Here is a 5230-nt window from a genome sequence, read left to right as displayed (position 1 = left end):
TGAGCTGGGGCTCCGTGAGGCAACCGGGGCGCGGTTCGATAAGGGACGCAAGCCTTTCGGCAGGGCCGCAGCTAAGCACTAACAGGAATCCTGACAATCGGCAGCCATCTTGCCCGCCCCTCCGTTTCCCAGAGGACGCCTCGGCTTGACCGTGCTTCTCGCGGGAATTCAGCCTCAAAGTCACGCGCTGGCGGGACCCTCAGGACTTGACCAGCAACTACTCCTGCGCGGTGGAGGGCTCTTCTGCTTTGGAAGCTTGGAAGGCCTGAGGTGAGGAGTCCAAGGGGCGGGCGGGGCCGGAGGCTGAGCCTCGGCTTTGTGCGGCGGAGGAGGTGAGTTCGAAGTTGTGTGGTTGTGTTCGTGTGGTGGTCTGTGGTGAATGATCTTGCGTTTCTGACAGGCTGTGCTTGTGATGGGTGTGTGATTCTAATGATAACACTGCTGCACAGTCTGGGAGTCTGTGACTGCTGGCGTGACAGGGCGAGAGCCTGTGGGGTGTGTGTGTGAGGCTGAGACCATGTGCAGTATTGTGTGTGCGGGTGTGGGGAGCCTGTGACTGGCTGGGTTTTATCGGGTTTGTCCGCATAGTGGTGTGTGATTGTGTGATAGCGTGGCCGCGTGACCGCGTGCAGCAGAGAACGGGGGGATACCTGTGAGTACTGTGTGTTTGCAACTCTGTGTGTCTGTGGTTAGCGTGGGATCGTGATTGTGACCAGCTGCAGGTGTGCGGTGCATGTGCCAGTGTGGTTGTGACTGAGTGTCCCCTTGGTGAATGTGCTATTGTGCTTATGTGACCTTTTGAGGCCCTGGATGTGTGGCCCTGTTGGTGTGCGTCGCCTGTAGCTGAATGTCCCCATGGTGGATGTGTAATTAGGTTGGTGCGATTGGATAAGTGTGTGAGGTTTTATACTTATGTATACCTCTCTAGGCATTATTCTCTAGTTTTCCCCTGTGTTGAAACTTTATACGAATACTGTCATACGGTCTTTTGTCTTTTATTTGTACAACTGTGTTTGTGAAAATCATCCATATTAGATATAATTTCAGTTCATTGTTTCTTTGCTATATTGTATTCTAGCCTTTCAAGTATGCCACAAATATTCATCACTTCTAGTAATGATAGACATGTGAGTTATTTCTAGTTTTTGATTTTATAAACAATGCTACTGCAAACATTGTTTTACATAGGGTACACATGTTTGTTTACCAATGGAATTGCTGAGTCACGTATCTTCCACTTTACTAAATACTGTCAAAATACATATTAAAGTGGGTGCACAAATTTGTACTTGCACAGTAATGTTTGAAAGATCTTATTGCTCCATATCCCTACCAAAGCATGGTTCCAATAGTTTTTAAAAATTTTTAATATATATATAAAGTGCACAAATCTTAAGTATACAGTTGTAAGTCTCCTAGATTAATATAAAGAACTTTGCCACGACCCCAGATTGTTGTCTCATGACCGTTTTCAGTTATTTCTCCCCCACAATCTATTCAGAATTCTGTCACCATTAATTACCCATTCTTGAATTTCAGGTATATATGGAATTCTATAGCATGTACTCTTTTAGGCCTGGTTTCTTTTGCTCCATATTATGTTCATGAAGTTCGCCCATGTTGTTCAATGTAATTAGTTCTCATTACATTTGGGGATATATTGCAATATATTAATTGATGGTACTGTTAATGGATATTTGAGTAGTTTCCAAGTTGGCGCTACTATAAATTATGCTGCTGCTATGAACATTCTACTGTGCTTTTGGTGATCATACGAATGTTTTCTCTTGGGTAAATACTTATGAGTGGAATTAATTGCTAGACCGTAGGGTAGGCATATGTTTAATACTATCAACTTTTAACATCCAACAATGCATGAGAGTTCCAGTTGCTCCACATCCTCTCCATTATTTGGTACTGTTAGTCTTTTAACTATTCTGTTTGTTGTGTAGTAGAATTTCATCTTAGTTTTAATTTGCATTTCCTTGATGTGACATGATTTTAAGCATCATTTCACATGTTTATTGCCATGTGGATATCCTCTTTTTCGAAGTGCCTATTCTGATCTTTTTGCCCACTTTCCCCTTTTTAATTTTTTTAATTTTTAAAAATTTTGGAATTCCCATTTTGGAATTCTTAATTCAGTTGCACATAGTACAATTATGAAAACTAGGAAATTTACACTGATACAAGACTTTGAATTAATTTACAGACCTTACCTTATTTACAGACCTTATTTATAGGCTAATTTACAGACTAATTTACAGACTTTATTCGAATTTTGCTAATTGACTTTTTCTGTTCCAGGATTTAAGGTCCCACAGTGATTTATTTGTCTTGTCTCATTAGTCTCCTCCCATCTGAGATAGTTCTTTAGTCCTTTTTATCTTTTATGACCTTGATACTTTGGATTGTATTGGCCAATTATTTTGTAGAGTATCTTTCAATTGGGGTTTGTCTGATGTTTTCTCATGGTTAGATTTACACTATGCATTTTTGACAAGAAGATCACAGAAATGATAATTGAGCTCTTCTTAATCTATCATGTCAGGAGTTATATGATATTAGTATATCTCATTACTAGTGTTAACTTTGATGACTTGGTTAAGATATTGTTTGCCAGGTTTCTCTGTAAAATTACTGTTTTTCTCTTTTTACTTAATAAGTATCTTGTGAGGAGATACTTTGAGATTGTGCAAAAATCCTGTTTCTCATGCTTTTGCTCATTAATTTTAACATCTTTTGATGGTTTTTTTCTGTAACAGTTATTACTGTGGTGTTTGCCTAATGGTGATTTTCTCTTTCTATCATTCCTTCTGCATTTATTGACTTAAATTCTACTATTAGGAAGAGCTGTCCCATTTCCCCATGTGTTTATTCAATTATTTATTTATGCACTCATGGGTATTTATTTTATTCTATGGGTTTTAGTCCATTATTATTGTTACTTATTTTGCTGCTCAAATTGTTCCAGAGTTGGCCATTAGGAGCTTAAGTTGGCTCTTGTGTTCTTTCAACATGCCATCACTTTTTTTAGCTTTTTTTTTTTCAAACTTTCTCGCACCATAAGGTGTTCCAGGCTCATCTTGTATTTTCCCTCCCTGGCCCTGGAATCAGCAATTTCTCCAAGGAGCCCTAGTTTCTTTTGTTAGAGAATTGATTTATAAACCAAGATCTGGGCACTTGGTGTGCTCATTGCTGACAGAAAACATTAGACTCTGGGCCAGAGATGAAGGATGGTTTGTTGCTCATAGCAATTGTCAGAATATCAACATTCTCTTGCACTGGTTCACTTGTACCCACAAGGTGATGAAAAATACACAGGTATTTGTGTGCTCCTTTGACCTTACAGAACCTAAATCTTTTATAACAGGTATTAAGCATGCCTGCCCTTTGCTGGGGAGGGAGACTGTCTCTGTCTTCAAAGGCTGTTCACTATGTAAACATCTTGGAAAAATAATCCAGAACAAAAGCACTTAGTATCTCTGCTTGCAAGATATGCAGAAACATGCAAGACCCACAGAGAATTGTCTCCCATCAAGTTTGGCCATTTCCTTGTTACTCCAATCTCCAACAGTGAGAAACCTGCCTCTCAGTATCAGTAATTTGCTCTATCCTAGAATACATATAAGATAGTTTCAGAATTGCTAACCCACACCTGTGTAAAAAACAAATTTAATAACTACAACAGAGTATTTATATGCAACTCTTTTCTTTAACCTTACAGTCTACAGTTAAAACATTTCCCAGTACTCAATTTAGTTTTCTGTACTAGTCCTTTCAGTATAGTTATGTTACTCATTTTTTATACATTTAGGTTCATTTGTTACATTTTGGGTTCCCTCACATCCTGATCGATTGTAGCATGCCTCAATATTCTGAGTGTGAAAACATTATCATGGTTTCTGTCCACTCCCTGTACATATTCAACTTCATTGGTTTCTACTTTATCTGTCCTGTATCTCTTTCACACAAATGAGCAGTTACATATATTCTTTTTGCATTAAAGGTGCTCTTCTGTACATTGCTTCTTTCACTTAATGATATATCCTGGACATCACTCCACAGCAGTCTGAAGAGATATTCATAATTCTTGTTTAGCAGCTACCTAATACTGCAGTCTATGGACTTACCATGGTTTATTTAGCCACTCTCATGTGTGGGCATTTAAGTCATTTACAATTTTTTTCTATTAGAAACAGTGCTGTAATAAATAACTTTGTGTATATGTATTTTTGTATTGCTAGGGGGTAAACTTAGGGTAGATTCCAAGAAGGGAGATTGCTGGGTCAAAAGGTAAGTGCTAGATAGTTTTGTTAAGTGTTGCCAAATTCCCCTCTAGAACTTTTGTACTAGTTTTCATTCCCACTTGCAAAGTATGAGCATGCCTGTTTCCTCCCACAGCCCATCAACAGAATATGTCATCATGCTTTTTAGTTTTCACCAAACTAATACATGAGAAATAGTACCTTAGTGTTGTTTTCTTATTTCTTGAATTACGATTATGCTTGAAGATTTTTAAGTCTTTTTAAAGATTGCCTGTTTGTATCTGTCCCCATTTTTTCCAGCAGGTATTTATGTAATCCTTTGTCTTTTATGATTAGTGCTTTTTTTGTATCCCCCAAGGGCTTGAAGATATTTACCTACGTTTTCTTTTAGAAGCTTTTTGACTTTAGCATTTACATTTAAGCCTGTAAATTTTCAATTAATTTTTATGTATGGCAAGAAGTAGGGGTAAAGGTTAATTTTTTTCCCCAGTTGGGTACCCAGTTGTTCCAGCGCTGTTTATTGAAAAGACCATCCTTGCCCATCTAAATTGCAGGGAAGTTTTGTCATAAATCAGGTGATGTGGTTCTCTTTCCGGACTCTCTATTCTGTTCAGTTTTATTTATTTCTCTTTTCATCAGTACTACTGTCTTGAAATTTGCTGTATTTAGTCCTCCAACTTGTTTTCTTTTTCTTCAAGACTAGCTTGGCTATAGTAAGCTCTTTCAATTTCTCTGTAAATGTTAGAATCAACCTGTTAATTTCTACCCCCTCCCCCAAAAAAATCATTGCTGAGATTTTGTTTATAAATCTATGTGTTAATTTTGGGAGAATTCACATCAATATTGAAACTTCCAAGTAGTACATATGGTATATCTCTACATTTGTTAAGATCTTTTAATTTCTCTCACCAATTTGCAGTGTACATCTTTTGTTAGACTTATACCTGGGCATTTGATGTTTA

The 5230-nt window shown here is 38.0% G+C and overlaps 1 protein-coding gene across 1 annotated transcript in view; it reads left to right on the top strand.

Annotated features, from left to right (window-relative positions):
• Nucleotides 1-205: 205 nt before the first annotated feature.
• ZNF566 (zinc finger protein 566) overlaps nt 206-5230 on the top strand; it is an 85279-nt gene continuing 80254 nt past the window's right edge. The window contains exon 1 of the mRNA XM_012651496.1: nt 206-270. The gene's annotated coding sequence lies outside the window, so the exon portion shown is untranslated. The remainder of the gene's footprint in view (nt 271-5230) is intronic.

The sequence above is a fragment of the Propithecus coquereli genome, unplaced genomic scaffold, assembly GCF_000956105.1.
Source record: "Propithecus coquereli isolate 6110/MARCELLA unplaced genomic scaffold, Pcoq_1.0 Scaffold358, whole genome shotgun sequence".
Lineage (NCBI taxonomy): Eukaryota > Metazoa > Chordata > Mammalia > Primates > Indriidae > Propithecus > Propithecus coquereli.
This window is presented reverse-complemented; position numbering and strand designations above follow the sequence as displayed.